Source organism: Ambystoma mexicanum, chromosome 13 (genome assembly GCF_040938575.1).
Source record: "Ambystoma mexicanum isolate Mex_15411 chromosome 13, UKY_AmexF1_1, whole genome shotgun sequence".
Classification (NCBI taxonomy): domain Eukaryota; kingdom Metazoa; phylum Chordata; class Amphibia; order Caudata; family Ambystomatidae; genus Ambystoma; species Ambystoma mexicanum.
In genome coordinates, this window is record NC_090938.1 from 383870662 (window position 1) to 383897058 (window position 26397).

Below are 26397 nucleotides of genomic sequence, written 5' to 3' on the forward strand. Positions count from 1 at the left end.
TAAAGGTCTCCATGGATGCCAGTACCCTATACAGGCTGGTCTGCTCCTGACGTCTGGGGGCAAGCACCGTGACAGCACCCCCCCCAAGGCCCCTCCCAAGGTGGTTTGTCTCGCTGGTCCAGGCTTGGTCGGTAGTTTCGATGGAACCAGTTTGCTAGACGTGGCGCATGAACATAGTCACTTGGCTCCCACGACCTTTCTTGTGGACCGTAGCCTTTCCAGTCAACAAGAGAGAAAAGTTTTGATTTGACCAACTTTGACTCCAAAATGTCTTTCACCTCGAATTCTGGTTCACCATCTAACATGATGGGTCTTGGTGGTTTCGTTATCCGAGTTCCTGGTTGTACTGGTTTCAAAAGAGAAACGTGAAATACGAGGTGGACTCGCATGTTCAGAGGTAACTCCAATTTTACTGCCACTGGATTGATGATGGCTGGTGTATGGTCCCAAATACCTGGGATTAAATGTGTGGATTCCTTTTAGTGGTATGTGCTTTGAGGCTAGCCAAACCTCATCTCCAATCTGGTATCTTGGAGCTTCACTCCTATATTGATCTGCAGATTTCTTGTATCTTTCTTTAGCTTGCTTTAAATGTTCTGTTGCCTTCTTGAAGGCTTGAGTAATGGTAGTGTGCAGGCTGCTTATGGCTGGCATTTCCAAATGTTGAAGTGGATCAAGTTCTGAGGTTCGTGGATGCATTCCATATATTGTATAGAATGGACTCTGCCCGGTGCTGGTATCCAAAGAGTTGTTGTAGGCATGCTCGGTTATCCATAAAATGTCCTTCCAATTACTTTCCGTTTGATGTAACATGCACCTTAGGTATTGCTCCAATGTTTGGTTGGTTCTCTCGGTTTCACCACCCATTTGAGAATGGTGGCTGGTCGAAAGCCTTACGTCAATTTGGGCCAACTGGCAACATTTTCTCCAGAACTGTGGGCTAAACTGACTGCCCGATCTGAAACTAGGACGGAGGGGAATCCGTGTATCTGGACAATTTGTTCTAGGAATTCCGACCCCCAAAATTGAAGCTGAGGGCAAACCTTTTAACGGAATGAAGTGGGCCATTTTGGAAAACAAGTCTACTACCACTAATATAGTGTTGAAGCCATTACAGGGAATAATGTATGCCAGGGTGTAGGTGGAACATCCAGAGGTTTTAGTAGACCCAATGGTTTCTTTCTCTGGGCTTTCTTTTGTGCACAAATGCCGCATGATAGCACAAATTGTTTGATATCCTTACGCCATGTTGGCCACCAAAAATGTCTCTTGATCTTGGCTTTGGTTTTTGCAATTCCAGGGTGGCCTTCCACCATCAACTCATGATAATTTGAGATGACCTGTTTCTGAAGTTCTTTACTAGGTAAGTAGAGACGTCCTTGGAAATAAGGTAAATGATCAGTAACTGAATGATATCTACTTTTAGTCGACCGGTCCTGTAAGGCTTCGGAATCGAGGAGATGCGAAATTTTCTTGTGGATGTCGTCCAGGGTCAGTGAAGTAGTGATTCCTTGGATTTTCCCCCCTGGGATAATGGGTACAGGATCCGGATTTGAGTATGCTTCTTCCATCCCTATGCGGGACAGAGCATCAGCCTTGCCGTTTCGGCAACCAGGTCGGTAAGTAATCACGAAATTTTATTCTGCGAAAAATAATGCCCATCGGAGCTGACGAGAGGACTGAGCCTTGGCTGTCTTCAGGTATTGTAAATTTCGGTGATCTGTAATCACAGTAATGGAGTGTCTGGCTCCTAGGAGATCATGTCGCCAAGCTTTGAATGCTGCCTTGATGGCCAGAAGCTCTTTGTCGGTTACAGCATAATTCAGTTTAGGTGCTGTGAATTTTCGTGACCAAAAGGCCACTGGGTGAAGTTGATCTGTCTCTGGGTCTTTCTGGGAAAGGACCACCCCCATTGCCAAACTGGAAGCATCACTTTCTACCACATACGGGAGATCTGGGTGAGGATGTTTTAGGACTGGGGCTGAGGTGAATTTTCTTATTAAGTCTTGGAAGGCCTTTTCCGCTTCATCCGACCACTGAAAGCATTTGTTCTTTCATAATAATGATGTGATGGGATGCACCAAATGCGAAAAGCCTGGGATGAATCTGCGATAGAAGTTTGCAAATCCAAGCATGCTCTGAACTCCTTTGATTGAAGTTGGAGAGGGCCACTTGAGGATAGCGTCTACCTTCCGTGAATCCATACAAACGCCACATGGAGTTAGAACGAACCCAAGAAACTCGACCTCTGTAACGTGGAAGAAACATTTTTCTAATTTGACATACAACTTATGTTGCCGAAGTTTTTCAAGTACAGCACGGACGTTTTTCACATGATCCCGCGCGGAAGCTGAGTACACCAGGATATCGTCAAAATATACGACGACACAAACATCAATTAGCTCTCGAAGGACATCGTTCATAAAATATTGAAACGCTGCAGGGGCGTTACAAAAACCCAAAGGGCATCACTTGATATTCAAATAGCCCATACTTAGTGCGGAAGGCGGTCTTCCATTCGCCTCCCTTTTTGACTCGTACAAGATGGTAGTGTAAATTCGAGCATCCTTTACTTGGTCCAGCAGTTCAGGGATTAGAGGCAGGGGCTACTGGTTTTTACTGTCACTTGGTTTAATGCGCGGTAGTTGATACAAGTTATTAGGTCTCCTTCCTTTTTAGGGATGAAGAATAAGGGCAAGGCCGCCGGAGACTTGGACGGGTGAATGAAGCCGTTAGCCAGGTATTCATCTTAGTATTGTTTTAGATGAAGATTTTCAGGTTCTGTGAGGGCGTAAATTCTACTGCATGGGATCTGAGCACCGGGTATTAGGTCGATCTGGCAATCATATGGTCTATGGGGTGGTAAAGTATTGGCTTGGTCCTTCTGGAAAACATCCTGAAAATCCTGGTATTCCTGGGGTAGCAGATTTGCCGGACTCATGAATGTTGCGATTTTCTTGGTCAGGGATTCTTCTGGATAGCAGGTATGAGCACATTCTGAGAAGGTCAACCTCTTATCACGCCAGTCTATGCAAGGATTATGCATTTCTAACCACGGCATTCCGAGAATTATTTGGAATTGCGGGGCCTTGATTAAGTCAAACACAATGGTTTCTCGATGCCCGTCTTCGCACAACAGCGTCATTTCCGTCGTCGAGTGTGTTACAGGACCAGAAGAGATCTCTGTTCCGTCGACAGTGGCGACCAAATCAGTTGTTGCCTTTTGGCAAAGAAAAAGACACATCATTGAAGCCAATTCTTGATCCATATAGTTACCTATGGCTCCTCTGTCGATGTAAGCTCTGACTGTGTGCATACGAGACGGGTGCTTGAGACTAATGAGAATTATTGGTAAGGCTAGATGTGAGGTCTGAGAGTCCTTCTTCTCGCTCGACAAGCGGACCTCTATGCTTGTCGGGCAAAGTAGTTTTCCGGCTCTGGTTCGGTGCTGACCTTATCGGCGACCCTGATTGCCTTCTTGGGTGGTTTCACTGGACAGTCTCAGAGAAAATGGCCCGCTGTCCCGCAATATAAGCACAATTGTTGTTTTCTCTTAACCCTCTCGGATTTAGATAGCCGCCCTCGTACACCTCCAATTTGCATGGGTTCAGATGTGTCTGTGGTCTTGGAGGTGTTGTCTCTCGGACGCACAAATCCCCGATTCTCCAATCTAGCTCAGTCAGCTTTCCGGTTCTGCAGTCTGTGGTCTAGTTGTACCACTAAGTCAATGTATTCCGCACAGTCTCGGGGTGGGTTGACCACTTGAGCCAAGACATCTTTCAATTCACCTCTCAGCCCACGGTGAAATAACGTAGTTCTTTCGTCTTCTGGCCAACTGGTTTCCACCACTAAGCTGTTGAAGGTTGCAATAGATGTTAACTGATCCTGTTTCCCTTGACGAAGAGACAGCAGTTCATTATTTAAAGCTTGGCTTTGGGAGTGTCGGGCAAACAGCTTCTCCATGTTCTGCTGAAACCCCTGGAAATCTCGAAGAAGGGGATCATCTTGATTAACTAGTGGTATGGACCAATCTGCAGCGCTGCCACTGAGGTATGAAAGAACAAAGGCCACCTTTGATTGATCATTCGGAAAGGACCCTGGCCTGCATAGGAAGTGTAAGCGGCACTGGGTCATAAAAACCGCAAACCGTTTAGGGTCTCCCACAAAGCGTTCTGGTGGAGCTAAAGATATGGCTCCCGGAAGGACCACCTGCACTGGGTTACTTGACTGAGTTGGGACTGATGCCCCCATTCCTGGTAACGGCGTGTGGCCAGCCTGGGCTTGGAGTAATTGTCTGGCTAGATCATCGTTACGCTCTGTTACCACAATCAGTTCTCTTCTTAGAGCGTTGGTCTCTTGTCGAGCCAAATGCACCTCTGCTCTGAGTTCCTCCAAAAGCTGGGCTAATTGGTCAGTCTCTGAGGTTTCCATGGCGTTTTCACCTGGTCTCCACAGGGGCGCCGAATGGAACTGGATGGTCCGATGCTGAATGGCTCCACGTGCCCCCTCTGTTTGCCCTTTCCGTCACGAAAAGCAGATTTGCCTAAATGTTAAAACTAAATGTTACCTAACAGTAAGGAGGAAGACCGACTCCCACCTCCACGCATTTTAGCAGAGCTGGACCGGAAAAAGGAAGGCTTTTCCAGTGTGTTGCAGCTGAAAAGCAATTGAATTACAGAAGTGAGTCAAAGAAGGGAGAGGCTGGACCAGCCCCAAGAAGCCACGGCCGCTCTGGGCCAGAATGATCAGACAGTAGCTACAAACATGTGAAAGAACAAACTCCTGTTCAGAAGACGGCCACGAAAATAATGAAGACGTCAGAGGTTCATTAGAAAATAGTATTTTAAATACACCAGAGCTCAAAATCATGGTCTTCAGTCACGTCGATGGCTGGAAATGGACAATCGTGATGAGCTACACCTACGCAAGGAGACAGAGCATGCTATACTCTCTCGTATTCTCCAGAGCAAGGAACATTTCCAAGGCCAAGTTCAAAGCCTTAATTGACATGCAGACCACAAGAGGGGATGATAGATTACATGCTAATTGGTGGGAAGCTATGGTCAAGACCAACCCACTAGTACCTGGCAGCCAGCCTGCATGCTGCTGACGTATGTGGAAAAGTACTGACGGATGTAAGAGTGCCAACCAATTATAGAGGGCCACATACTAAAGAGCCCTATAGTTTGTGTAACCAATGGGACGTTGTGTATTTGATGACGTTCATAATGACCTATTTCAGGGTAGGGGTTAGTTGCCCCACCTGATACTAGAGACCCTATCACTCTCTTAAACCAGTATGGAATTTATACCTAGATGTTTCCTTAGACCCAATCACTTTCTCCAATAGGTTTTTGAAGTTTACCACATAGGATGACATCAGCAATGATGAGTTTTTACTATGTTAGATGCTTTTTTATACGATTTGTTGAGCGAGAAGATCGATCGAACGAATTGTCGATGTTCAATGTAACTCCCTGTTTTAGACAATTGCAAAGAAAACAGCTTTGATTTTCCAACTTTCTGAGTTAGTTTGATTATTGATGTTTGAGTATCTTCTGCATTCGCATCCATCTCAAAGTATTTCTGCCTCGTCTTAAAGGGCTGGGGCGAGAACCCTGGTTGACGTGGTAGCAGAGAGATGATGGTTAAAGAACCATCGACCTAGTAAGGTTTGGGGTCCCGGATAATATCGGACGTCCTCCGCCGTCTAGCTGAAAGGACGTGAAACGCCCTGTACATAGCGGCAATTAGCTTAAAGAATCTTGCAAGTGCAGGTGGGTTGGATCCCTTGGTTTGAACAGAATCCCCTCCCGATTTCTACAGGAAGCTGAGCTGACGGAAGGCTAAAGCAGCTGGTTGAGAAGGTGACGATCCAGAGAATCGGAAGTTGAAAAGGTGAATGATGAGTAGACTGAGTGAGGTGGCAAAACATGAATGGGTGTTGAGTGGAGAGAATGACAAGGGGAAATAAATAATGGAGGTTGGTTGGGGTAAAACAAATTGAGACGACAAATGTCAAGTTAATAAGTGAATAGCTTGAGAAGATGAGCGTTGAGTTATTAGGTAAATAACTTGAGATGATGAACGTCAAGTTAATAGGTGAATAGCTCGAGATGTTGAGCGTCGAGTTATTAAGTAATTGACTTGAGACGAGGATCGTCAAGCCATTAAGCACTGTGAGACAAGGAGCATCACAGTTAGGTTAAGCCCACAATCCTTCGTCATAGGGACATTAGTAGGAGTCGTATCCAGAGTCCCGAAAGATGATGACGTAGACTAAGGACAAGTTAAAGATTGTCTAAAGGGAATAACTCACACTCCGTCAGAGTATTTTTAGGGGCAGAGAATAGTCTCGAGGAGCATAGACTGAGATATACGTAGGCCTGCCAAGTTTGTCAGTTTGTCTATTTGTTTTATGTGTTGTATAATGTGTATGTGGTGAAGAAATAGTGTAAATTTAAGAGACGTGAAAAGAAAAGAAAGTACGGAGATTTTAAAATTAACTATTTATTTAGTTGAACTATGATGTTTAGTTAATAAATAGATTGAAATAGAACGTGATATAAAAGGCTTGGAGCTGCGACAGTTGGATGCTCATATTGTGTTATTTTTCTGAAACTTATTTATAAAGTGTAAAAACAACAGTGAGTATTGACAGTCAAGTGTGACGAGTCAAAATGAGGATATTACTCCACTTATAGATCTATGCAAGCCGATGCCAAAACATGCACTGAAGCTTAAACAGTATAGTGCGAAATGGGTTAAGGGCACAGCAGATAAGATGTTCATGCCATGGCCACAAGTGGGATCACTATCAAAAGCAGTTTTACAACACGTGATGACATATTTGCACGCAGTATACACGGGAAAAAAGTTAGAAAAGAGTTTAGCGAGCTTTGAGCTCTGGAAAATGTACCAGGAGGAAAGAGAAGATCCACTTCCTGAAGACTGGATACTTAACCAGTGCAAAGAGGGGGGTGAGGAGCCTTCCTCTCGCCCCGCCGCACCTGAAATAAATGTCGATAGTAAGAAGTAAGAAGGATGACCGACTGTACCCATTAAGAGAGCTCAAGGCAGAAATAGGGTACAGCAATCCGGCATATGAGTCGCCTGTGCATAGACTCCAGAAAGAGATGTGATTCCTAAAATCCCATGGGACAAGGAGAGAAGTGATCGACCAAGTACATCCTTAGATATAGGGCGGGAAGTAAAGAGATGGAAAGGAAGAGAAAGATAAGGCTGATGAGATAGCACTCATACAGAACGAATGGGTGGGTGGTCGGATTTTGCTGAAACTTGATGGAAAGAGCATTGAGGAAATAAGGCAAAGGGAAGACCAAAATGAACAAGATAAAAGGGCTGGTTCAAGAACCCTGGTTCACTCCAAACTTCTCTCTTCGGCAATCGCCTCCTACTCTAATAATATCCTCCTCAGAGACTTCAATGTTTTTGAGTTTTAACCAGTACAATACCTACTTGACTCTCTATTCTCCCTGACTGACATCATGGACCTTAAACTGATCATACTCTTCCCCCAAAACTTCTTTTTTCCCCATAGACTGAATGGGGGAAAAACTTTGCGCACGGCTACAGGTGAAACCGCTGGATGGATTTTGACGAAATCGGCGGCAGGTACAGGGGCTTGGTCCAGAAAGCGTGCTTTTGTAAATGTGGTCACCACCTGTGCAGTATGTTTCTTTATAATGATCAAAAAGTAGGTCTGAAATAATTAGTGATATCTATGTTCGCTCCGCGGTCACACTTCCCTGTTTAGCCAACGAACAAGATACCAATTGGCTAAGGGGCTGGTGTCATGACCGCGAACATGCAACGTCTCTGCCCATTGGCTGCTGTGAGACGTGTTCTTCGTCAGATGGTTTGGATACGCCCGACATCTTGGATCCACGGAAAGCGGAGCAACAACCAGCGTACACATGCTTTTTTCATGAAACTATTTTGCTGTGTCGCAGAGCATTGGGAAAGGTTCAGAGAGTAAGACATGGGTGATCAATGCATTTGTTCTTCGGTCGTCATGATGTCATTTCTATGGACACCTTGTACGCACAGTAAATTTGGGGTGTAATAACGATAGCACTTCAGTCCATGTAGTGGACAGGAAATTTGTAACTGTTGAAAGCACACGCGTATTGGTAGGCAACATTGAAATTGACAACATGCCGTGAATGCATTATTTTTTCCAATGGCTATTATTATATTCATTAGTACGCCGCCATTGGTGGCACATGCTACAGTGGTTTTGGCCAGGGGCTAGAGTCTTAAGATATGGGTGGTCAATGCATTTTTTCTGGGGTTCGGTCATCATGATGTCATTTCTATGGACATCTTGTACGCACAGTACACTTATACCTACTTAATGACGTATGTTCTATGGCCTCCTTGTAGGCACAGAAAATGAGTGGTCCAATAAGGCCAGTATTTCAGCCCGTGCAGTGCATGCAGGAGTTGTTACATTTGTAAGGACACGTGTTGTGTTAGGGAACATTGGAATTGACAACATGCCATGAATGCATTATTTTTTCGAATGGCTATTATTATATTCATTAGTACACCACCATGGGTGGCACATGCTACGGTGGTTGTGGCCAGGGCCTAGAGTCTTGGATGCATGGCCGTCGGCCGAAGGCCGAAGGCCTTACTTTCAAGACTGTAGGCCCTGGCCACAACCACCACCGCATGTGCCACCCATGCATACACCCGTAGTGTTGCATTCTGATTGGCAAGTTGTGGAGAGTGCGTGCAGTGTTGGGTGCATGGCCGAAGGCCATACACCCAAGAACAAAGTAATAAGTATTAGCCGTGGAAGACACTGCACACCAATCCCATGTAAGATCCACAGACATACAGCTAGGAGTGAAGCCTCTGGGCAGACGCACTGAAGGATAACACACCTACATAATAACCCCCACTACCACACATCACTGAGGTGGTTGTGGGGAGACCCTGCACTCTTGGGTGTAGGGCCGAAGGCCATGCACCCAATAATACACTTATACCTACGTAATGACATATGTCCTATGGCCTCCTTGTACGCACAGAAAATGAGGGATCCAATAAGGCCAGTATTTCAGCCCGTGCAGTGCACGGGGGAGTTGTTACATTACTAAGGACACATGTTGTGTTAGGGAACATTGGAATTGACAACATGCCGTGAATGCATTATTTTTTGAATGGCTATTATTATATTCATTAGTGCACCGCCATGGGTGGCATATGCTACAGTGGTTGTGGCCAGGGCCTAGAGTCTTGGATGCATGGCCGTCGGCCGAAGGCCGAAGGCCTTAGTTTCAAGACTGTAGGCCCTGGCCACAACCACCACTGCATGTGCCACCCATGCATACACCCGTAGTGTTGCATTCTGATTGGCAAGTTGTGGGGAGTGCGTGCAGTGTTGGGTGCATGGCCGCAGGCTATACACCCAAGAACAAAGTGATAAGTATTAGCCGTGGAAGACACTGCACACCAATCCCATGTAAGATCCACAGACATACAGCTAGGAGTGAAGCCTCTGGGCAGACGCACTGAAGGATAACACACCTACATAATAACCCCCACTACCACACATCACTGAGGTGGTTGTGGGGAGACCCTGCACTCTTGGGTGTAGGGCCGAAGGCCATGCACCCAATAATACACTTATACCTACGTAATGACATATGTCCTATGGCCTCCTTGTACGCACAGAAAATGAGGGATCCAATAAGGCCAGTATTTCAGCCCGTGCAGTGCACGGGGGAGTTGTTACATTACTAAGGACACATGTTGTGTTAGGGAACATTGGAATTGACAACATGCCGTGAATGCATTATTTTTTGAATGGCTATTATTATATTCATTAGTACACCGCCATGGGTGGCATATGCTACAGTGGTTGTGGCCAGGGCCTAGAGTCTTGGATGCATGGCCGTCGGCCGAAGGCCGAAGGCCTTAGTTTCAAGACTGTAGGCCCTGGCCACAACCACCACTGCATGTGCCACCCATGCATACACCCGTAGTGTTGCATTCTGATTGGCAAGTTGTGGGGAGTGCGTGCAGTGTTGGGTGCATGGCCGCAGGCTATACACCCAAGAACAAAGTGATAAGTATTAGACGTGGAATACACTGCACACCCTTCCCATGTAAGATCCACAGAAATACAGCTAGGAGTGAAGCCTCTGGGCAGACGAACTGAAGATTAACACACCTACAGAATAACCCCCACTACCACACATCACTGAGGTGGTTGTGGGGAGACCCTGCACTCTTGGGTGCAGGGCCGAAGGCCATGCACCCAATAATACACTTATACCTACGTAATGACGTATGTCCTATGGCCTCCTTGTACACACAGAAAATGAGGGATCCAATAAGGCTAGTATTTCAGCCTGTGCAGTGCACGGGGGAGTTGTTACATTTGTAAGGACACGTGTTGTGTTAGGGAACAATGGAATTGACAACATGCCGTGAATGCATTATTTTTTTGAATGGTTATTATTATATTCATTAGTACGCCGCCATGGGTGGAACATGCTACGGTGGTTGTGGCCAGGGCCTAGAGTCTTGGATGCTTGGCCTTCGGCCTTCGGCTTGCTTCCAAGACTGTAGGCCCTGGCCACAACCACCGCCGCATGTGCCACCCATGCATACACCCGTAGTGTTGCGTTTTGATTGGCAAGTTGTGGGGAGTGCGTGCAGTCTTGGGTGCATGGCCGAAGGCCATGCAACCAAGAACAAAGTGGTAAGTACTAGACTTGGAAGACACTGCACACCCATCCCATGTAAGATCTACAGACATACAGCTAGGAGGGAAGCCTCTGGGCAGAGGTGCTGAAGGATAACACACCTATAGAATAACACCCACTACCACACATCACCGAGGCAGTTGTGGAGAGACCCTGCACTCTTGGGTGCATGGCTAAAGCCCATGCACGCAAGAATGAAGTCATAAGCAGTGGAGTCACAAGTCAATATGGGTGTGGTGGAATGTGCCAGTTGTATCCATGCAACCAAGAACAAAGTGGTAAGTACTAGACTTGGAAGACACTGCACACCCATCCCATGTAAGATCTACAGACATACAGCTAGGAGGGAAGCCTCTGGGCAGAGCTGCTGAAGGATTACACACCTATGGAATAACCCCCACTACGACACATCACTGAGGCGGTTGTGGGGCGACCCTGCACTCTTGGGTACATGGCTAAAGCCCATGCACGCAAGAATGAAGTCATAAGCAGTGGAGTTACAAGTCAATATGGGTGTGGTGGAATGTGCTAGTTGTTTTGATGCCCTAGTGTCTTAACTTCATGGCTGTAGACGATGGTCCAAAAAGTAAATTTATAAGCAGCTAATTTACAAGGACCATGGTTTCCATATGCAGCGATGGTTGTGGATAGGAACTCTACTCCTCGTACCTTGGTTGTAAGGCGTAGGTGGTGGGTTCCTCACCAAAGATGGAAGGGCACCCTACAGGTACTGCAGCATATTATTACCATAGATTAGACGTGTAGATTCCCATGTGTAGAAAATGCCTGCCAATATACTTACTACAAGTTCAAAGTAGCTTTATTGCGTCGAGGAATAGGCGGACCCAAGCCGGTATTTCAAAACAGCATGATCAACTTTGATGCGCAGTGCACAACCAAGGAACAACATGCAACATCATTTTAGTGCAATGACAGTGAGATACCTCATTTAGATTAAAGTCTGGTTATGTGGTAATACCTTCACTGGAGAACAAACTAGTGCTGAGCGCAAAGCATAAGCAATTGACTTTAAGTGGGTGACATTATACACTACTCGAACAACAGTTTATGTGATAAGCAGTGCTGACATCACTGCCAGCTTGCAGAAGACAGCAGCGAGCTGTTACCTCGGTACAAAAATGGATTTGGAGGTGCTTGTTCAACCGTGAGGTGTCAGATAGATGTTTAGCACAACTAGACGCCTAAGCCCCTAATGTCTCTCATGCCTATCAGGCGTATCAGGCACTTGCAGGGCATTTCCTAGGGGCAGGCACGCAGGGGCACGTGCGCGTGCTTCTTGTAAGGATGTGTTGGAAAGTGGCTATGGCCTAAAATAAAGAGGAGATAAAGTGTATTAGTATGCAGCATATATCAAATATATCAATATAAGTGATATATAGTAATACAAAGCTATGTTAATGTCCACATTGCTGCAAACACACCGCAGTAGGATGTTTGAGAGCATTGAAACTTTTATCTTCAGACGGGTCCAGCAGAGAGGCCAGGCTTATCAGGCACTTGCAGGGCACTTGCTACAAATTATTCTAAAATAGAATAATTTATGGTATCAGCAAATGAAGGCGGTGGGAGAGAGAATGCCAGATGAAAGCTGCAATGTCTGTTCCTGAATACCATATGCCATGAACACAGAAAGGACATTCATTGCCAAAGAAGTGCCTCCACATGATGCAAAATGTCTGTCATCTAGCAGCGTGTAGGACCAGAGGGCAATTCGAAGGAAAATAGGCAACTTTACAATGGCAATCAAGAAGAACATTTCCATATGAAGATACTTATGCGCAAACAAGGAGAATGGATGTAGGATGGGGTGGACAAGCAGGAAACATATGTATCCAGCCCAAATTGGAGAATGAATAAAAATCGTTGATATGAGAAGGATGGACTGCTCAGATATGCAGTGGCGGCTGGTAAGTTTGAAACCTGGTGGGGCGTACCCCCGCAAAATCTTTTGAAAAATGGCCTCCAAAATGTGCAATTTACTGTTCAAAAATCCCACCAAAATAGGACAAAAAGCATTAGGGTTTACATACTAATGGTGGTACATTATTCTTACGTGTGCAAGTGTGATGGTGTATTTTACAGCTGCTTCTTTTGAGAATAGCTGGTAAAATGGTGTATGCATAAAGAAATTCATTATATAGTCAGTAATGATGGAAACATATGTTTGTCATGCTGTTACTGGCATTCATATGCGTTCATCCTCTTACTAAGGGGGGATTTTAGGCATTTTCTGAAAGGGGAGAAACTAAGCTAAAATATTTTTCGTTTTTAACACCTTAATGAATGCAACATTTGTCCTCCTACCTTCACATATTCCATTGTAGCTGCATTAAACTCTGACCTACGGGACACCTTCAGTTCACCTTTGTCGCTTGGGTCATCTACGGGTACTGTGTCCAAGCATGCCAACATCCCTGGCGTTCTCCCTCATCATATGTGTTTATCCATTTTTAATTCGCAGGAGGTATGTGAAACTCCCATGTGCAAACTACCCATCTCTGCAGCACTCTCACAAATGAATCCACAGGCCTGTTAGAAATGCAATGCCCATAAAGTGTCAGTACTGTTACATATGTCACTAATGCATATGTCATTTTAACCAATATGGTGCAAGAGCATTCATTGAAAGCACATCCAGAGTTTGGAATAAAGTGACCAGTTTATAATGCAGGGGAGCCTCTTGCTTACACGAGTTTACAAAATGATGGATAGTTGTTAGCATCAGCAATTAGTCATTCACGAATATATTGCAATTCCTCTCATGCTGCAAGATCTAGCATAAAACCCCACTTTCTGCCTTTGTAGGCCCCCTCTTACTCTGCAAAGTATGACCCTTTCCATGTTATTGTTGAATCATCTACTATCTACTAACCTTTACAAAGCTAAACATAGATGGAGTCGCAGTGACCGACCAGACTGTACGGCTTCCCCAAACGTTCATATATTTAAGCTCTCTCTCAGTCTCAGACCAAGCATGCCTAGCCATATAAACGTGCAATGTTGCACCATTACAACGCATTGGGCCCGATTGTCATGGGTCAGGTTGCAAGTGCTGTGAGAATCTTCCTGTAGTGCTGCTTATCCACAGCACTTCCTTGGTAACATTATATTTATATATGATGGTGTTAGCCCTGCTGAGCACAGAGAATGTGGTTTAACTCTGAGAGCATCAGGTGTTTTCTGCCAGAATACCTACTATGCCTCAAGACTAGTGCTGAGTGCTACAGAAGTGGTAGCTACAGTAATAGTAATTGCAAGTAGCAGCCACAACTACGAGTCAAACGTGCTGGCTGACTGAAGAATAGTCAACCACAGATAACTGTGGCCTGTTTTATTTGTGTGAAGTAAATATTATCTCCCTTCTTTTTGCTCGTTGCTGCCCAATCAGCGAAGCTATGGCCTTACGCACAAAATACAAGTGATTCTTGCAAAAAGGTGCTCGGGCAACCGACCTGACTCCAGACGCAGCTGGTGGGGAGGGCTGCGTTCCCATCAGCGCCGAGGCCCGAGCCCCTCACTTACCTGTACGCAATCCCACTTAAGTAAAAGTTACAGCCTGTAACTTTTACTTTAGTGGGATTGTAATTGTCAAGTCGCACTGCCAGTGCCCAGCCCGTTGCCCGCCGCTCAGCCTTCTCCGGGATTGGAATGGATCCTGATGAATGCCGAGCAGTGGGCCATAAAAAGACAAGCAAGCACACGTGGAAACAGACTCGCGCAGAACCATGGATAGAGGGGAGTAGTCCGGCACATCAGAAATGCCACATCCTGCAATCACAATTCAATACTTTTTGCATTTGATTGGTACCTCCTGGTTTCCATTTTAGGACTTTGCAGCAAAAGGACAATCGTTAACACTGATCAGAAGCCTCCACCCCGCGCATTGGACCGTATTACACAGAAAAACGGGTCACCCTTCAGTCGGTGCACTATTGGGTAAGAGGAACAGGTGTGTGCGCAACCAGTACATCCGTAAATGTTTGCTTGGGGTCCTGTTACTTTTATGCACTTTCGCCTGCTTCCCACAAGGCCTTGTGAACTTCAAACACCATGTTTTGTCCCCTGTACCGCATGGTGAAAAGGAGAAGCTGTTTTCTTTTACTTTGAAAAGTGCAGGGCAAAGGTAAAAACGGTATAAATTCCTGTGTGCTGACTCTGCTGTAGTAGTAGGCCTCCAGATGCAGCTGGTGGGGAGAGCCGCGTTCCCATCAGCGCCGAGCCCCTCACTTAGTGTACGCAATCCCACTTAAGTAAAAGTTACAGCCTGTAACTTTTACTTAAGTGGTATTGTGATTGCCCACCGCTCAGCCTTCACCAGGATTGAATCATGGTGAATGCCAAGAGGCAGGCGGGCGGCTGGCCATAGTAGTACTAGGCCTGAACATGCGCCACACCCTGTGGCGCATGTTAAGGCCTACTACTACTACTACGGCCCGCCCAGCCCACACGTCATTCCAGGCTAGGAACAAGTGCCGTGGGCAAGTCCACATTGTGCGGGCTGCCCGCAGCGCGTATTCATTCAGGCAGGATTGAATCAGCCTGGATTCAGGATTAAGCTTAAGCAAGTCAACAAGCAGAAACGAACTAAGTAGAGTAAATTATGTACATTTTTACTTGCTTTCAGCAAGTTACTTACCGGCTATGTTGACTGGGCTGGACTCTGTCAGCGTCGCTCAGGAGCAGGAGGGCAGGCAGCACGTCCGATCTGTGGATGGGCCTGGTAACTTGCAGGAGCTGGTCAAGAAGAAGTCCACAAAAGTCGAGTCCACCACCACACCAGCAAGGGCCCCGGAAAGAAAGAACGAGAAGCGAAGGCGAGGCACTGTGTGCCCATGACCCTCACCCGACTCCACCCACGGATTGTCATTGGCTGGCAAACAGCCAATGACAATCCACAATCTATTGTTGCTATGCTAGCACTAGCATGGCCCTGCCCATACAGTTTCAGGAGAGGACACTCTGCGCTGTTTGCGCAGAATAACAAGACTGCAGGGCCACCCCTCCAGCGCCCCGCCAGCCTCTTGAATGGGCGAATGGTTACGTAGAGTGCGTGGAGCTACGAGCTCCACATACTCTACATTGCCGAAAAGTTACTAAATCGGGACGCGCCCCGCCGCAGCAGCAGGCCTGGGCCAGGCCAGCAGCCCAAGCGGCAGAGCGGCAGATTAATAAATAAATAATTAATCTGCCGCTCTGCACAGGTTTAATTAATTTAAAATAATTTAAATAACGAAGTTAAAAGAAAGAGAGACTCTGTCTCTTCTCTTCTTTCTCTTCTTCCATGGGGGGGCGGCGCCCCCCCGCCCAATGTAAGCAGCCGCCACTGCAGATATGACTGAAAGATCATGAGAACCAGGATGCTGGGAGGGACCTCAGCTATTGGTGTATGGGCATGTTGCCACCAGCACCGGATGGGAAGAAGGACTATGAACTTGTCCTGCACACTTATTGAAGAAGGAACCAGTAAGCATAGTGCAAATAGTAAATGACAGATGCCTAGAGTCATGGGCCAAACACTCTAAGTTACTAACATAGGGCGACAATGAAGCAGGAGTTGTATCTATAATATCACTAAAGAATGCAACAACATGTTTCAAGAATGAAGGCTAACTTCTGGTTGGAGAAAACAAAGGATGTAGACCGATAATTGAGGTCCCAGGAATGAATGGAGGAACTGCAGTATTGATGGGCCGATATTGGGCCTGTGGATCCAGAGCTGCTTACATGCAGTTGCCTAAGAATTGGGGAGGAATATGCTCCATTGAAGTAATACATGCTCCAGCATTAATGATCCCTCAAAGTGACCTCAATATTGATGAATTTCCAAAAATGAATGATCACCAGAGACGGAAGAGGTCACTCAATCTTCACCGGCTGAAAAGGGAGAACTAATTCTCATCAAAATCAATAAGGGCCTTTGAAAACATTCCAAATTAACTGTTCAGCAAGACAACAATGATAATGACATCTACATTTATGACAGGACTCCAAACTGCAGTCAACGCCAAGTGGCTGAAAATCAGCGGATGGGAGCTGTTACAGATGATCAATGCAACAATAAAAGGATTCAATGCATTCAGAGAAGAATTGAGAGCCATCAGGCAGATGACTCTCCAGAACAGGTATGTCCTGGACTTAATTAAAGCAATGGAAGGAGGCATTGTTCATTGGTACCGTCTCATGATGGAGAAAATGAAACATTGGTGGAGGTCATAACTATGCTGACGAGCCCTGCATATGAAGATGGAGGATGAAGCTGATGAGACAGCAGGAGAGGCACTTGTTTTCACTTCTGTTATCATGGATTCCAACCAGGCTTGCGAATGTTTTCAAAATACTTGGAGCAATACCAGTATTGGTATTGCTAGGATTATGTCTTATAATAATTATCTTGGGACAGAGCCAGAAGAAAGCTAAAATGCCATTGGGATGGAGATAATTATTGATGTAGATGCTGGAGTTGGTGAAAGAATGCAAGATGAGGAAAGTACCCATGAGAACATCAAGAATAGTAATTTGACACCTCCAGGAATGACGTTTTACTACCTTAAGGATCATCAAGAATATGTAGGATGGTGGATTTTCTGTCTACCATCAGGCGATTGCTGTCACATGACCTGGAGTGTGGATGACCCTCACCTGAGGAGGGTGGCAAAGATATGGATCCCAAACAAATGGCAGTATGAAGAGAAGATGAAGGCGATTGAAGAGGTAAATATGGCAGAGGACTTGACCAGAGGGGGGAATGTAGAGGAGCAGTTGGATGCATTTTCCCTAACCTCTGCCCCCTCAATTCCATCATCCTGAAACAGCAAGAAAAGAGCTTTATGTGGCACCCCAAGTGTTGTCCCTATAATACATTGGGCCTCATTACGACCCTGGCGGTACATGGTAAATAGCGCTGGTAGATCTGCTGGCGCTGTTAACCCCCATACCGCCTCATTACGAGGTCCGCTCGCGGGACCCGCTCGGGACGCCTGGTTTTACCAGAGGTCCTTAGCGGGTCCCGCGAGCGGCCCAGCATGCTAACAACGGGCCCGTCATTAACGGGCCCGTTGTTAGCATGCTCCCCATTCCCATTGAGCCCTAAGGGGGCTCATATGGGAATGGGGATGTACCGGTTCCGGGTTCCCTGAATGGGGAAATACCGGGCCCTCCTAGGTCGGAATGGCCCGGTATTTCCCCATTCAGGGAACCCGGACCTGAACCCGAGTTTGGGGCTAGCCATGCCCTTACTAAGGGCATGGCTACCTCCAAACTCGTAATGAGGCCCATTGGGTTTATGAGAGACGATATGCACTCAGACAACCATACCGAACGTACCCTCATACTGAAAGAGTGGAAGGATGTCAGCACGCATTATTGGACATCATGTAGTGTTGAGTGAAATCTATCGAGGGCAGAGTGATGTCATGAAGAAGATATATGAGAACATACAGAAATTATATGAAAATACTTAAGATTGACAATTTAACTGCAGTGACAAGAGAAACATGTACAAAATGATAAAGTACTAAATTTTAGGGGGGAATCCCATCCATACCACCAGGGTGGAAGCTCTACCTTATGATGGATAGTGAGAACTTGGTTTAAACAGGAGATAGAAAGCTCTAATCAACTGTTATCAACATTAAACGCATAACTGGTCAAAAAATTAATCAATTCGTAATTTATTAAGTCATAAAAATACAAGTTATAAAAACTTTACCATTTTCTAAAAAACACTGTATATAAAATACAATTCTTCAATAGTGACAATCACTGCCTTCTGGACTAGGCTTCGATCCTGATTGATCGAGAATCGGTCAGTCTAGAGAGGCTTTACTTCGCATCTCTGAGACACATTTATCAATTGCTTGACATGTAACTATTCCGAATGGTAGAATCACATAAACCATTATCATGTGCTCGACATGTTTCAGTCCTCTATAAGTAGTTAAAGGGACCTTCGTCAGGAATAGTGTCACCAATATAATGATTAAAACGAATACAAGATCTACTAATAATGTAGGTGGCTGTAGGGTGTCTACAGCTGCTTGTAAAACAGTATAGCTGTAGATTTCTTCATACAGTGACCGTTGTAACTGTTGAAAAACAACAAAGAGAAAGGGTCAGCTCTAAATGCTGGATTGGGTCTCTTATCGACAATAATTGGTCTAGAACAAACTTAAAGGTCTAGAGTACCTGGTCTGTTCTGTGGAGTATATTGCAGAAAAGATCTTGAGTAAAGCAAGAGGTGTCTTCTGATAGGGTTGAGGATCTCTCAAAAAGTAGAGATAATTCACCTAGAAAGCAAAATTATGCTAATCAGATCCTGAGGGTTTTTGGCCCGGGCAAGGCTGACTGGAAGAACACACGTGCACATCCATCTTAAATGACTTATTCAGAAAAAAGCTTGTTTAAAAATGACAAGATTAAAAAATACAACGTGAAAAAATACAGGCATATTTAACGTGAAAAAATACAGGCATATTTATAGCACAAAGGCTAACAGAGAACCAACTTAAAATGGCAGGAAACCAGGATATGAATGGGATAACAGGAGCTGTGTATACCTGTAGCGAAGCCTAGGACTGTCAAGTCTCCTTCTTTGTAGTTTCGAATTTAATGATAAGGACAGGGCTTGAAAGCGTCAATCTGGCTCTTTGCTAAAGTTATTCCGCCGAACCACCTATTAACAAGTGAGAACAAAATGGTTGGCAAACTCTCCCCCGGGTAGAAGAATATTAGATGCTCAAAAAGGCGAATGTTCATAGGATTACATTACCTATAAGGTGTGGATCACTCGATTTAATAGGGAAAATGAGACGGCCATCGATCTGAGGAACGGCCTTCTGTTTCTTCGCTACCGCTCTCATACGAGTCTAGATGAAAAACATTTAAGGCAGTAGTTTGCTCGTAGTCAACCTACACTAGAAGAACCAAAATGTCTCTTCTACTAGAGTGGGAGATACTCCCGTTCTATCTGTTGAAGAATCCTTACCTTTAGGAGTGCAGGCCTGGAAAAATAGTCAGTGGTTTGGGACGCTACACGCTCGCCGCCGGACATTTAGCTTCTGAATGCTAACTGAAACGCGGCCGCCATGTTGAATGGTCATCTTATAGGCGATGTAGTCCTTTTTTAGTGTCAGGACTAAGGGGACTCTCCGCTGACATAAAGGAAGCTTTACTATGGGTAAAGTTAGCGGTATAATAAGAGCATGATAGAAGGAAAGTAGATAACATTTACAATACTAAAGGGCGAAGTGGTCTGTAGCCTTGTTAGTATGCCCATAAAACTCTATCCGAGTCACTATCAAGCTATCTATCATTTTTAAAGATTGATATGATTCAGTAGATAGGGAGTCTTAATACGGGTAGAGAAATCTAGATAGTAACAGATTTTCTGCCATTCGACTACCTCATTAAGCCCTAATTGGTCACTTTTAGTAAGGAATATTAATCTTTGTTCCTTTTCAATTAAAGTTTTTTTCTTTTTTGTAACATCAGAGCCTATGATAGTGAGCAGGCCAGTCCATGTGATATCTTCTGCAGTATGATGGTTATCCAAAAAATGATTCACCATGGGTGCCGTCAGGACTTTATTATTGATAGAGCTACGGTGCTCGATAATTCGAGTTTTAATTTTCATATACACAAAGAAGATAAAGTAACTTGCTGACCAATAAGTGTAAATACGCAGTAACGCAAGGTACATGAGAAGTATAGAAGCTTGCTATAGATAGAGGAAACTATAACCTGGCTAGGACAGCCATGATAGGAAGATGGACGACGGCTTGTGTTAAGACTCAATCCAGCTACCTCAGAGACAGTCCATGGGTGCAGAGTTAGGAAACGGAGAAATGGCTTTGTGTGCAGAATAAAGAGGAGTCTATGTTGGCCTGGGATGAAGGGTGCTATTTTAAGGAATAATTGCAAGGCACAATGTGAGGCAGATGGATAAGCCATGTACATAAGATATATTTTTCTTAGATTAAAGAAGAGGAAAATATTTGCAAGGGCCAAGTATTAGAGAATTAACAGTGAATAAGGTTTATACAAGATGGAGTGAGCAAGTCTTTAGAGGCCAAAAGGAGCAAGAACACCAAGTATAATTAAATCAAATAGCAGTAAGTAGGAGGTTGACATAGACAAAATTCATATGTTTCCTTAACCACTCCTTCCCTTCACTAGGTTTTATAGTTTTCCACGTAGGATGATGTCATAGATGACACATTTTGGGGTATATAACCTGTGTGTGATCAAGTTTGTGAGTGAGTGTGTGAGCATTAGTTCACTGTTTGCCAGTTTGCCCTTCTTTACTGAACTGATAATAAAGTAGTATTTTGCCATATTTTTTGAGTCTGTTCGTTTATTTGGTCTGAGATCTTTATTGTTAATTCCATTTAGCACAAAAGACTACTCAGGGTGCTGGAGCGGAGTATCATCATTGCTGTGTTTGTACGTCCAATGTTGTGCAAGTGGCGAGTGCTGATCTTGCTTGTTGATGGCATTCATATGTTCCCTTATACTGAAACTGACCTGTCTAAAATTGCTACCAACGTATATCATTCTGCCGAGCTAACTAATTATACTTAATCCTTGGGATGGGGAAAATGTTATAACATTCTAGATATAGAAGGTGAACTTTAAATTAAAGTAACTCCCAAACTAGACTGAACATTGTCTGCAAATGTAAATTATACATATCAGTCAAAACACCTGTCTCTTAGACTCATATTGTATCCCTCATCTTCCATCATTTCAGGAGTAACCATAAACTGATTTAAGGGGACGAGCGTTATACACAGGTACCAGATCTCATAATTGTTAACTAGATTATGGTTTGGGTAAACCTTACGGTACCCGAATGAGCAAGAGCCCACACCTCAGAATGCTCAGATGATCAGTGCAGAGTGAGAACAATTACCCCCTCTTTTTGCTTTTCCATATTATTTCAACATGGTTCAAACTTTAGCACTTTATTCTTTACCATTAGTTTCTGCCAATAGCAGGCACACTGACCATTCATCCCTTCACGGTTTACCTTTTTAATCTCCCAAATGGACAATGAGCCCTCACTTTCACCCACAACACCATGCGACAATAAGTTATTACTACCTTTAAACTAAGTTTTTTCCATGGATCCTGTGCCTAACAACATACAATATTTAAAACACTGCAGCCAATTGGCAAATCATGATGTAATTCTTACCAGGGTTTAATATCAAGAACCCCTAACCAGAACATGGATATTTCGTGCACTGACCCGACAACGTTATCACCATATAGCTACTATTGTTACCATTTACATGTTTGAACTACATATGACAGAGTGGTTTTACTAGCAATGAATTTATGATTTCCTCCCCCCTTCTCACCTTTCATCTGTTGTACTATTAAATATGACCTTTTATATAAATGTTTCTCTATTTAAGAAAGTACTTGACATTTTTTGCTTTACGTTTTCTCTTATTTGTTTGTTACCACAACCAATGATTTAATTGGAATTTAATTTGTTTTTGTTAATTAACATGTATATTCACTAACCTCTCCTTCCCCGTAACCTTGGAAACTGTTATCCACACAATCATTGGGAATCAGGGACATTTTAGGACTTTCACAGCGTTTACTACTAGGGCTGTATATACCGTATTGCCTTGAGAAAGCACTAAGGGCGAAGCTTCGGGCCATGAAGTTGGCACACTAAGGTGAATTGTCACAACAGTAAAGTCATTGACCTTGTAACTCACTGTAATCTCTAAATCACACCAACAGAGATGACTAGTCTCATGTATGGGACCAACTTGTAAAAAATGTGATCTATCAAATACAAACCATGTATCAAGCACTTGTTTGTGGTGTTTGATTGACAACACCAGTGAGAAGCACTTAAAAAGGGGACACTTGCTCCAATGTTATATTTGAAGACCTAGGTTGTAGGCCTTACCCATTGTGAACTTCTCTCAGAACTGCCAGAAAGGCGAGAATATTACTAACATAATATAAGTTGGTGACGCAGCATATGCAAGTCTACAATCGTACACTAAGGTAGTCTAGCTTTAGTGCAGTCATCTGAGGACATTTGCCTTTAGAAGAAGTCTCCCACCCCTTCTTCAGATCCTCTCAAGACATGAAGATTCACTCTGAACCACCTGAGAAGAAATCACTGGACTTTCTTTGGAAAAGTTTTACTTTCCAAAGCCCTCAGCCTGAGGTGAAGAAGGAACCGTCCAAGGCAGAAGAGAGTTCTGCCCCTATCCACTCCGAAGGCACATTGGGAGTGACTTTTGGTGTGGACCAGGACCTGTGAGGATTTTGAAATTTGTCGTGCTCACACTTAAACACATATATATATGTACTCATTCACTATGCTTCACGCTTAGCAATCAGCCTTTAGGCCCTAACATGAACCGAATACTGTTGCACAATATATGTAAACTGCACGACACAGAAATATAATGATTAACAGAATGCAAAGAAGTGAAAAACAGCAGATGGCCCTTATCTTGGGGTAAAGGGCTTATGGTTCATGGACAGTCCAACGGTGGGAAGATGAGGGAGGCCGAGTTGCAGGAATGTGAATAACAGGAAAATGTAGACATAACAGATAACGGTGACTCGCACACAGGGTGCAGCTGGCGGAAACTGGAAATAACTGCCTACATGGTGTACGTGTAAAAATGTGTGTTGCAATATGAACTGATATGCTGAAAAGGGTATAAAAGGACCAAGAAGGAAAGAGGGGGCGCGGCACTTCGACGACTTGCTTTGCGAGACGTGCGAACTTGCAGCCCATTCGCGAATGTTTGTGAGATAATAAAGTAATGTTTCTCTTTCTCGGCTTCTGTCTGAGTTCATAGGGTTCCCCTTTACTGGTTGCTGGCGACGGCGAGAAATCGCACCCACAATTTTGGTGTCAGAAGTGGGATCCCAAGGAGCGACAGCCCATCACTGGGTGAGGACCACCGCGACGGAACCGGAGAAGGAACCGATCACGAGGGCCCACTGACTGAATCCGCACCATTGATTGCGACCAACACGTCATCCTTGTTTGTCCGGCTCCGTCGACGACGGGACAGCAGGCTGTCGCCCTTCGGGTCCAGAACACTCTGGCGGGACCCTAGAGATAAGTGATAATGTTGATGATTGCTGAATGCATATATGAATAGTGGATGGAAAGGATAGACGGTGGTAAGTCCGTCTTTGTGATTTTGAATAGATATATGAAGACTTGTCTGGTAAGTGACAGAGTTTGATATACCGGTATAATGGGTCAAACGGCTTCCCTCAAGAAAGGTATAGGTAAAAGGCACTATGCCCCTCTAGAGGGAACTCCGGCTTTTGATATGTTGATAAAACATGGTTTAAATTCTACTTTGTTCTTAAAAGAGTGGTCAGAATACACTAAGGATTCTATTGAACACAAGTGGCCAGATACAGGGTCGTTTGACTTAGATCGGATTAGTAAGGTAGAAATAGAATTAGCAAAGCGGAGGGTTAGACCCGCCCAGTTTGAAGCTATCCGATTATGGAGAGTAGAAGGAATGCGCAGGCGCAACGCAGAAAACAGACAAAAGGCAAAAGAGTTAAAACGAACGGTCAATCAAAAATTGCATGACTTACATGAAAAAGAAAGAGATGAAAAGTATGAGCAGTTGGACAGACGCATGATGATTAAACATAGTGGAGGTATGTTTCCTGTCATGCCGGCGCCTCGATATGAGGACATCGCACAGGGCCTAGAAGCAGAACAGACTACATCAGACTTGTTATTTCCGGGAGCCTCGGCTCCGCCGGCTGACAGTGCGGGAGTAGGGGTAGAATTCCCGATGAAATATGGAAATGAAGAAAAGCTCATTGGCCGGCCAAGGACTGGACAGGTTAGCAAGTTAAGAGAAGAGGAATTATCAGATATAACTAGTAGGATCTACGGGTTGGAATTGAATGAGAATGTGAAAGAGCAATTAGGCAGATTGCTACCGATAGAATTCAAGAAGGTAGGTCGGAACATGTATGAATTATTGGAGGCAACAAGAAAGGTAAGAGGCAGACCACAACCAGACCTTACTCCTGAGTATCTCGAAGCCGTACGTCTTTTAGACACGGGTTCGACCAATACTGAACTGTGGGAAGGTATGACTCAGATAATTAAGGAAATTCAAGACACACAAGGAAGATGGCGCAGGGAACAGGATGAAGATGAACGCATACAGAGAGCCAGGCAGGGCGAAATGAATGCCGCCAACTCAGACGCTACAAACTTAGTTTCCCGATTAACTAAACAAATCCGGGAAAAGACACCCGAAGCCCTTGCAAAGGAGGTAGAAAATTGTGGGTGGGCACTCCAGGTGAAGGTTATCTCTGAACTCATAGATAGTTTGGAAACCCTTGATGATGGCAGCAAAACTACCTATGCCAACAGACGAAACAAGACTAAGACTGATCTAGACAAACGCCTTCATCCAACAAAGGATGTCCAGGGTGAAAAGGAAAGAGCATGGAGGGTAAAGACCATACAGAGTTTATTGAGAGATTATAAAACTTTAGATTACTCACAGAATTCTGACCTAACAACGCCTGAAACAAGTACCCCGGGGAGTGGTGAGAGTGTGGTAAAAGCGAGTTCCCAATTTCCCATGCGGGAATGTCAACCTACGGTGGACATCAAGGGAGACCCTGTTCGCACCTATGTGCATGTTCCCCTAACGCGCATGGAATTAATACAAATCGCTAAAGGCATTCCTGATCCCAGAATTGACCCGGCAGGTTTTTATAAAGAGGTGGGGAAATTGTTCCGACCAGGTTTATATACTGTTGAGGATGTAGATGCTATAATGAACAGTTTGTTACCCGAAGAAATATGGACACCATTCCGGGCCACAGACCAGGATAGCATCAAATGGAAGGAGATAGAGGATGCTAATAAGAGCAGAAAATTACATGAGGAGTACCCTCCTGAGTTAAAAAGGCATGGAATGAATGTTTTGAAGGCTCTTGAGAAGGTTTTACCCCCGTTTGATGTGAATGTTGAGAAACTAACCACTGTAATACAGGGCCCAACGGAGGAAGTGGCACAATACTTCCTACGATTCGAGGCTGCTTTCCAAGCCCACAGTGGCCTAGATGTGGCCTCCGAAACAGGTCAAAGATACTTTGCCACCAGTTTTGTAGAAGGGCTTCATGCCACCATCCAAGACAGTATTAGAAAGGCAGAAAGTACATGGATGAGTAGGAAGCCAAAGGACCTGTTGGAGATGGCAAGGTATTATGAACGTGGGGAAAAGGTGAAAGGATTACAAAGGATTAAGCAGGATAAAGATTTAAAAACCAAAGTGTTAATTCAGCAATTACAACAGGGTCAGGGCACGACAGGTAAATACGGCTATAATGTTAACCCCAACCACCCTTCCCAGAATTTTCACAATATAGCAGTAAACCAGGCGAGGGGTGCTGTCCAGGGAGTTGCTCCGTATCCCAGGAGGGATGGTCTGCCACAGAATGTATGTGCCTTTTGCAAGAGACCGGGGCATTGGAAAGCTCAGTGCCCACAAATTGGGGGAAGAGGACGAGGTGCACGATTAGTTTCACAACCAACCTTTGCCCCAGGAATTAAGAATGGTGGGCCCGGAAACCAGAGCAATCAGTTTAGGGC